This window comes from Pipistrellus hanaki (genome assembly GCF_964339955.1).
Source record: "Pipistrellus hanaki genome assembly, chromosome: X".
NCBI lineage: Eukaryota > Metazoa > Chordata > Mammalia > Chiroptera > Vespertilionidae > Pipistrellus > Pipistrellus hanaki.
In genome coordinates, this window is record NC_140524.1 from 65,972,640 (window position 1) to 65,982,297 (window position 9,658).

The 9,658-nt window shown below is 39.1% G+C and overlaps 1 pseudogene across 1 annotated transcript; it reads right to left on the minus strand.

Moving 5' to 3' along the window:
• Positions 1–1,460: 1,460 nt before the first annotated feature.
• On the minus strand, positions 1,461–4,817 carry LOC311615464 (Y-box-binding protein 1-like; annotated as a pseudogene). Its single transcript has 4 exons — positions 4,770–4,817; positions 2,508–2,948; positions 1,856–2,284; positions 1,461–1,658 (listed from the first exon to the last, which is right to left on the minus strand). The product of its transcript is annotated as a Y-box-binding protein 1-like (transcript).
• Positions 4,818–9,658: the final 4,841 nt, after the last annotated feature.

Genomic DNA, 9,658 nt, shown 5'->3' on the forward strand with positions numbered 1-9,658 from the left:
ATAGATTGCTTAGGGTATTATAAACATTTTAATGATGCTAAGTATTCTTATCTACGAGCACCATATACTATGCTTCTATTTATTTGATTCTCCTTTTTTTTAAAATCTTCACCAGAGAATGTTTCCCATTGATTTTTAGTGAGAGTAGAAGAGAGAGGGAAAGACAGAAATATCGATATGAGAGAAACACATCGATTGGTTGCTCCTTGCACATGCGCTGACCAGAGCTTAGGCCAGGGAGGAGCCTGCAACCTAGGCACATGCCCTTGACCAGAATCCAACACCCATTTGTGATAAAAATTCTCAGCAAAGTGGGAAGAGAGGGATCATACCTCAACATAATAAAGGCCATATATGACAAACATCCAACCAATATCATAACATACTCAATAAGCAAAATTAAAACTATTTTCCTTAAGAAAAGGAACAAGACAAGATTGTCACTTTCACCAATTTTATTCAACATAGTAGTGGAAGTCCTAGCCACAGTGATCAGACAGTAAGAAAAATAAAAAGCATCTAAATTGGAAAGGAGGAAATAAAACTGTCATTATTCACAGATGAAATAATATTGTAAATAGAAAACCCTAAAGACTTCACCAAAAAACTACTAGATTTTATAAATGAATTCAGCAAGGTATCAGGATATAAAATTAGCACCAGGAATCATTAGCATTTTTATACACCAAAAATGAGTTCTCAGAAAGAGAAACTAAAAAAATCCCTTTTACCATTGTAACCAAAGAAAGTAAAGATGCGTAAGAATAAACTTAATCAAGGAGGTACCTGCACTCAGAAAACTATAGGATGTTGAAAAAAGAGATAGAAGAAGATATAAACAAGTGGAGAAATACTGTATACTGTGTTCATGGATTAATAGAATCAACATCATTAAAATGTCCATACTACCCAAAACAATCTACAGATTCAATACAATCCCCATGAAAATACCAATGGCCTATTTTACAGATTTTGAGAAAATATTCCAAAAAGTTATATGAAACTAAAAAAGATCCAAAATAGCTGCAAGAATCTTGAGAAAGAAAAACAACATTGGAGGGGTCATGATACTGGATATCGAGTTATACTACAAAGCCATTGCAATTAAAACAACCCGGTACTGGCACAAGAACTGGCATATAGATCAATAGAACAGAACAGAGAACCCAAAAAGTGACCCAAGCCATTATGCTCAATTAATATTTGACAAAGGAGGCAAGAGCATGCAATGGAGTAAAGACAGTCTCTTCAATAAATGGTGTTGGGGAAATTGGATAGAAATGTGCAAAAAAAAAAAAAAAAGAAAGAAACTAGACCACCAACATACACCATACACTAGAATGAACTCAAAATGGATAAAAGACTAAATTTAAGTCATGAAACCATATAAATCCTAGAAGAAAACCTAAGTGAAAAAGTAACAGACATCTGATGGAGCATAATTTTCACTGTTATGGTGTCTAGGACAAGAGAGACAAAGGGGGAAAATAAACAAATGGAACTACATAAAAATAAAAAGCTATTGCACAGCAATTAAAAAAAAATTGAGGTGGCTGCTGACCGTGGGTCTGGTCTCCTTCATTTTCCTTATCTTCTTCACTGTTGTCCTCTGTAGGCTGTCTTTGGAGAGGACAGCCCTTGCAGAACCATAGTCTATAGTAGGGGTGTCGAACTCAATCAGAGAAGGGGCCAAAATCTAAAATCCAGCCTAAATCGTGGGCCGAATGGTTTACTGAACAGTCATAAACTGACAATGTCATAAACTGACAGCGGAGTGCAGTGATGACAGCGCGGTGCGGGCCACATTGCAAGGCCTGGCGGGCTGGATTTGGCCCGCGGGCCTTGTGTTTGACACATGTGGTCTATAGCTCTGATACATATTCAGTATCACTGGTCTACCTTGTTCTCCTGCATCTTGGTTGTCAGCACCTTCCATCATTTCTCCCTGCACAGGAGTGTTGGAATACTGTGGTCGAGGCTCATAGGGTCTCTGCATGTAATAAGTTGGGAACCTTTGCCTGCCATAGGGCTGGTACTGATGGGCCTGGCCTTTGGGAACATGCTCTGATTTTTTGTTATTTCCCCAACTCTCTTCTGGTAACCCTGCTGGTAATTGCATGGAGGATCCCTGCGATGTGGATAGCATATAGTATAATGGCTACAGTATGCTGCATATTTATGGCCTTGCACTGGAACTCCACCAAGGCCTGTAACATTTGCTGCCTCTGCACCCTTTTCTCCTTCAACAACATCAAACTCCACAGTCTTTCCATCTCCAATACACCTATGGTTGGCAAACTCATTAGTTAGCCGAGCCAAATATCAACAGTACAATGATTGAAATTTCTTTTTTGAGAGCCAAATTTTTTAAACTTAAACTTCTTCTAACACCATTTCTTCAAAATAGATTCTCCAAGGCCGTGGTGTTTTGAGGAAGAGCCACACTCAAGGGGCCAAAGAGCTGCATGTGGATCGCGAGCCGCAGTTTGCCGACCATAGTCCTATACTGTCAAGGTGCTTCCTGGGGTTATTTTTCCTTATTGCAGACTGGTGTACAAATGCATCTTTTTTGGTTTCATTCCTGTTAATGAAACCATATCCGTTTCTTACACTGAACCATTTTACTGTTCCAAAAACCTTTGTTGCAATGACCTTCTTGTCCCCACCGGCAGTATCCACCAATATGAGACATCCTGGCTGCCTGTGGTGCAGGACTTGGTGTCTGCAGCACCAAGGGTGGGGGCTCTAGGAGGCAGCAGCTGGGTCTGGGCTTCGCTGCTCAAGATTGTGGAGATAGTGACTGGGGCCAGCTTTGGCAGCTGCAGTTCCTTCCAGGGTGTAATGGTAACTAGGAGGGTGGTGACTGTGATGGGGCTGCTCAGAGCTCTCTGGAGTTCACTTTCCGCTCCCACTACAGATCGAACTCTTACTTCTGTTTTAAATTTTAACTGTGGTAAAATTCACATAACATACAAGTTACCATCTTGACTATTTTAAGTGTATAGTTCAATTACATTAAGTAAATTTATATTGTTGTGCAACCATCACTACCATCCATCTCCAGAACTTTTCCATATTGTAAAACTGAAAGTCTGTACCCTTTAAATAGCAACTTGCCATTTCCCCTCCTCAGCCCATGGAAACTACTATTCTATGTTTTTAAAAGTTATTTTAAAGAGAGGGGAAGGGGGAGGGATAGAGAGATAGAAGCCCCCATGAGAGAGAAACATCGATTGGCTGCCTCCTGCACAGCCCCCACCAGGGATCCAACCCTCAACCTGGGCATGTGCCCTCACAGGGAATTGAACGAGTGACTTCTTGGTTATGGGTCCACACTCAGCCACTGAGCCATACCAGCCGGGCCTATATTGTTTTTATAAGTTTGACTACTCTAGATATCTCACATAATTGAACATATACAGTATTTGTCTTTTTATGATTGGCTTAGTTTGCTTAGCATAATGTCCTCAAACTTCTTACATATTGTAGTGTGCATCAGAATGTCCTTCCTTTTTAATGCTGAATAATATTTCATTATATATAAATATACCACATTTTGTAATGGCACATTTAAAATTCCAATCATTGCAAATAATGGAGCTCAAGTCTTCATATCTTTTGACCCTGGTTGCCAATACAATTTCAAAAAATAAAGTAGTGCTTTCTCACTTAGAGATGGTTGAAAATAGGCTCCACATTAGGGAGGATAAATAAATCATTGTGCTATATTTCAAATTAGAGGAGAAGATGAGGTTTCCAAATGGACCTAGTATTGGAGAATACTATTTGATGAGACTACCTTGTTACTTGAACAGAAAGTGTACAGTTAATCAGGCTTCTTCTTGCTTAGGAATGATACCAATAACTGATTGGGAAGGATGTCCTTCTTGACAGAAGTGCACACAGTTCAAGAAGAGGTGTGCAAGGATGAAATACCTGGGTCAGCTACGTCAGCCAACTCAATCCTGCTGATAAATGGAGAGCTACTAGTAATTATACAGCAAGATTATCTTTACAATCTTTTGGGTTCTAGGCATAATTTCACCTTTGGCGCGAATCATGCCATTTCAAAGTTCATGCCCTTTGCCACTGTCATTTCTAACTCCAGGTGTGCTTGAGAGTTGCAGACAGGAAATTAGAGCATGAGTGGTAGGAGCAATAATGGCAGAGATTAGAGGATATAGAAGACATGGGTGTTATAGTTGAATGCAAGAAAAACTTAGATCTCTTTATTTCATACAGAGTTCTTTATCAGTTGCTGTAGTATGTGGTAAATATTTTTATTTAAATATTTCCAATAAACTGTTTAGACAGGCTGTCAGGGCAAGATCCATCTCAACCCCTGCCTATTGCACTGTTGAGGCTGAGCTCCTCTGCCAGGGGCTGGACTTTCTTAGACGCCAGGTGATAGAAGTTGTGGATGTATATAAGAAAGCTTTTTTTATAGAAGCAAGTGGCCATAAAATCATCAGACAAAATAGTCCTTCACAGCAATATCCCATACAGGTAGCTGCACACTAGCTGATAAACCAAATACCAACATCAGTCTCTGCACCTGAGTTCTCTGCCTCTGCAGCTTCTCCAACCTCCCCAGCCTTTCCTGTACTCTCACAGTAGCAGCAGCACACTGGCTGGTCTGTAACATATTATAACACTTGGATAAAAGAGGCCTCCTCCCAATAAATAGTTACATCAATCATTGTGGCTACAGCAAAGCACGCGTGCACAGTACACCATAACTGTCCTTGCACTTATTTATGGTATCTTACCTTGAACATTCTGATTAAAATTCCCATGTTCAGAGTGGCTTTGGCCATCTGGCATATTATCAAAAAGGTCTTTCATGCTCTGAGTTGCCTTGATTGTCCTGTGACTCTGGCATGGTTCCCACACAGGCTAATTACTAGAACCTCAGGATATTTGGGCTAGAACCAATATCACCTATACAGAGATGGTACTAGAAAATAATTGCTTGGGCTAAAATTAACACTTGACTGGTATGAGCCCCCAAATCTTTAATGGTAACTGTACTCTTATCCTTGGCAAGTGCTTTCCTATCCCCAAAATGGCAAAAGACCTGTAGACCTATAGCACTTTTCAAAAACTTCCCTTTCATTTTTTTTCTTCGTAGTGAAAAAAAAAAGAGATTGGTATATTTAAATATGCATACTCACATAGGTATATACATATATGCACATGCCCAAATGCTGTGTCAACACTTATTGAATGCAGAACACTATGTGACAGGAAATAAGTACCAAGGGCAATTAAAAAAAGACACACCTAGCCCTAATCAGTTTGGCTCATTGGATAGAGCATCGGCCTGCAGACTGAAGGGTCCCAGGTTCGATTCCAGTCAAGGGTGTGTACCTTGGTTGTGGGCACATCCCCAGTAGGGGGTGTGCAGGAAGCAGCTGATCGATGTTTCTCTCTCATCGATGTTTCTGACTCTCTATCCCTCTCCTTTCCTCCCTGTAAAAAAAAAAAATCAATAAAATATATTAAAAAACAAAACAAAACAAAACAAAACACCGAATCTCTGCACACATAATAGTAACCGTCTAATGGACAATTTGTGATACACAGAAAGGTAAAAAAGTAATTTCTGTAGAGATAAAAGTCTCTTTCTCTTCCATAACATTTACATTTTTTTTATTCTGTGTGCAAAACTAATGCATGTTTCTTGCAAAAATTTTTTGGGGAAATAACCCATAATTCCAGTACTTAGAAATATATGTTAATATTTAAATATATACTTTTCCAGATTTGTTTTACCCATTCTTACGAAATATGTCTTTAAAATAAAATTAGAATCATAAAACAAAATTAGAATCATATTATGTATCTCATCTAATAAATTGATTTTTCTTGATTGGCAATATGTCATAAACATTTTCTATGTCATTAAACTAATGACATAGTTTAAGTGCTATAATGACTATTATAGCACCAATAAACCATTTAATGGTGCTATAATAGTCCATCCTGAATTATGCCATAATTTATTAACAAATACCCTAATTCAAAACAATGTGCGTATACTTAAGTTTTTCTCAAGTGTCAAATATATAAGATATAAATAAGAAAACAAAAGTTACCTTTAAATCCAACATCCAGAAATAAACATGATTAATATTTTGGTGACTCTATAGCCAGATGTTTTTGTAGATATTATTATACATATTTTAAAAGGTGCCTACTAGCCCTGGCCAATGTGTCTCTCAGTTGGTTGGAGCATCATCCTGTACACCAAAAAGTGGATAGAGTGTCAGCCTGAAGACTGAAAGGTCCCAGGTTCGATTCCAGTCAAGGGTATGTACCTTGGTTGCAGGCACATCCACAGTAGGAGGTGTGCAGGAGGCAACTGATTAATGTTTCTAACTCTCTATCCCTCTCCCTTCCTCTCTGTAAAAGAGCAATAAAATATTGTTTTTTAAATGGTGGGCTCAATTTCTGTTCAGGGCAACCAATAGGTGTCTCTCTCTCTCTCTCTCTCTCTCTCTCTCCCCCTCCCTCCCTCCCTCCCTCCCTCCCTCCCTCCCTCTCTAAGATAAAATTTTAAAAGAGAAGCATACTACCGTATATTTGGTCACCAGCATTTTCATATTATAACATATTATAAATATCTCTCAATACCAATAAATATGGACAGACATAATCACCTTGAATTTCTGAAATACATTTCACTGTACTGTAAGTTATATAACCAATACTATATTTCTGAATATTTAGATTGTTTCTATTTTGCATTGTTATTAACACCAATCTTTTGATGAGTAGTCTTATATATAAAGCATTGTGCACTTATATAATTACTAGAGGCCCTGTGCACAAAATTCGTGTATGGGGGTGTGGGGATGGTGTTGTCCCTGTAGTTTTCCAAGTCATCCTTACATTTTAAAATGTTAGCCAATTTAAAGAGAAAAATCACTGAGAACAAGAGGATATAACAAAACTTTTGAATATTGTTTGGAATTAACTAGACTTGGCTAAATAATGACAGTGAGATTCTTGAGGTATATGCTTGGTAATTTTGTTGGGGCAGAAATTCTGAAGGGACAACCAAAATAAACTTTGTCTCTCTGGCAACTTAGCTCAGGGTAAGACCTATTTAATAACTACATTTATGTCACTTAGATTCCTCACCTTATCTTGTGTTGGCTTTGAGGTCATGTATTTAAAAGACAGTCAAACTGTATAATTTTAACTAATGGAAATTGACCAGTTCAGCTACACTGCTACCTGTCTGATATTCTATTGATTAGTTTAGGCTTCTTGCTGAATCGAGTTCTGAGTCAAAGAAGAAGGTAGGAAATCTAGTTGTGTCTTAGTATTATGATATTTTTGTCACTGTGTATAGTTTTTGTCGAAGGTTTATTTCAAAACAGAATAAAAACCCAAGACTCCGGCATCTAAGAATCAGAGAAATAAAGATTCCTTGTCAAGAATGAGGGTTTGGAGAAACCAAGATGGTAGCATTGGTAAACACCTAAACTGCTGTCTTGCACAACAATTTCAAAACTACAACTAAAAGACAGAATGGACATCATCCAGAACCACAGGAAAGCTGGAGCTGCTAAGGACGAGGTACAGAGACACAAGTGCAGAGAAGAAGGGTGGCAGAGTGCCTGGCTGGCTCTCTCTGACGGGAGAAGCAAGGAAGCCCCTGACTGCATTGAATCCCAGTTTCTGGCGAAACCCCGTGAACCCAGGCTCATACAGGGGAAGTCTGGACTGTCAGGTAGGAAGAAAGGCACAGGGAGACTCGGGGGAGCTGCGGTGGGCAGGGGTCTAGAGGCTCGTGCACATGTGCTCACGAGTGTGCGCAGAGAAGACTGACTGCTGAGGTTGCTGCTAGCTCTCCCTAGTGGAAGGGAGTCAGAAGCTCCTGACTGAACTGACCCCAGTTCTGAGCAAGCCTGGGGGAATCTGGACTGTCAGGCGGAATCTCAGGGGAGCCATAGAAGGTAGAGGTCTGGATGCATGCATGCACAAGGGTAGGGCTGATGGGAAGCCAGACTGTCTGCTCATCCCTGAGACTCTACCTCATCCAAGCTGACCACAGAAGAGGCTTTTGCAATTTTGCAAGTCTGGTCCTATAAGGCTCTCTTCAGCACAGGTCTCCCTGCATAGACACAGCTGATACACATAGCCAATTGGCCTGGGGGTCAATTCCTCCCAGTGATAACAACAACTATCAAGACTTAAATACAACAAAGCTGTACACAACAGACAAAGGTGCACCAAGAGTGTCCATATCAGGTGACTGGAGAGGCTGACCTATTAAGCCATACAGGAAATCTAGCACACAAAGCTACCCTACCAACCCAGGGAAGCAGCAAAAATTTGAAGACAAAGTAACAGATCACAAATGAAAGAAATGGAGAAAAATAAATGACTGGATATAGAATTCAAAACCACGGTTATAAGGTTTTTTAAAAATTTCCCAGAAAAGGCCAATAAATTTAGCCAGACCCTCAAGGATATGAAAAAGAAGCAACTAGAAATTAAACATACACTGACTGAAATAAAGAATAATATACAGAGATCCAATAGCAGACTAGAGGAATGCAAGAATCAAGTCAAATATCTGAAATACAAAGAAGGAAAAAAACACAAAACCACCCCCCCAAAAAAAACAAAACAAAATAACAAACAAACAAAAAAACAAAACAAAAAAAAACCTCAACTGGAAAAGAAAAAAGAATCCAAAAAGTTGAAGATAGTGTAAGAAGCTTCTGGGACAACTTCATGCATACCAACATCAGAATTATGGGGGTGCCAGAAGAAGAGAGAGAGCAAGATACTGAAAACCTATTTGAAGAAATAATGACTGAAAACTTCTTCCACTTGGTGAAAGAAATAGACTTACAAGTCCCAAACAAAAGGAATACAAAGAGGACCACACCAAGACACATCATAATTAAAATGACAAGAGCAAAAGACAAAGAGAGAATATTAAAAGTAGCAAGAGGCCCCCACTTCCCTCTACCCTCCCCCTTCATCCTTCTCCAAGCCACCTCCTCCTGGCACCCCCCCACCCAAGGAAATAAAACAATATATAAATAAAAAAGTAGCAAGAGAAAAACAATTACCTACAAGGGAGCACCCATACAATTGTCAGCTGATTTCTCAACAGAAACTATGCAGACCAGACGAGAGTGGCAAGAAATATTCAAAGTGATGAATAACAGGAGCCTACAACCAAGATTACTCTACCCAGCAAAGTTATCATTCATAATGGAAGGTCAGATAAAGAGCTTCACAGATAAGAAAAAGCTAAAGGAGTTCATCACCACCAAACCAGTATTATATGAAATGCTGAAAGGTATTCTTTAAGAAGAGGAAGAAGAAAAAAGTAAAGATAAAAATTATGAACAAATACATATCTATCAACAAGTGAACCCCAAAATCAAGTGAATAAAAAATATGATGAACAGAATAAACTGGTGAATATAATAGAATCATGGGCATAGAAAGGGAGTGGACTGATAATTCTCAAGGGGAAATGGGTATGAGTGGTGCAGGAAGAGACTAGACAAAAATCATACACCTATGGATGAGGACAGTGTGGGGAGGTAAAGGCAGAGGGTGGGGTGGGAACCAGGTGGAGAGGAGATATGGGGGGGGGGAGAAACTATTGTAATAATTAGAACAA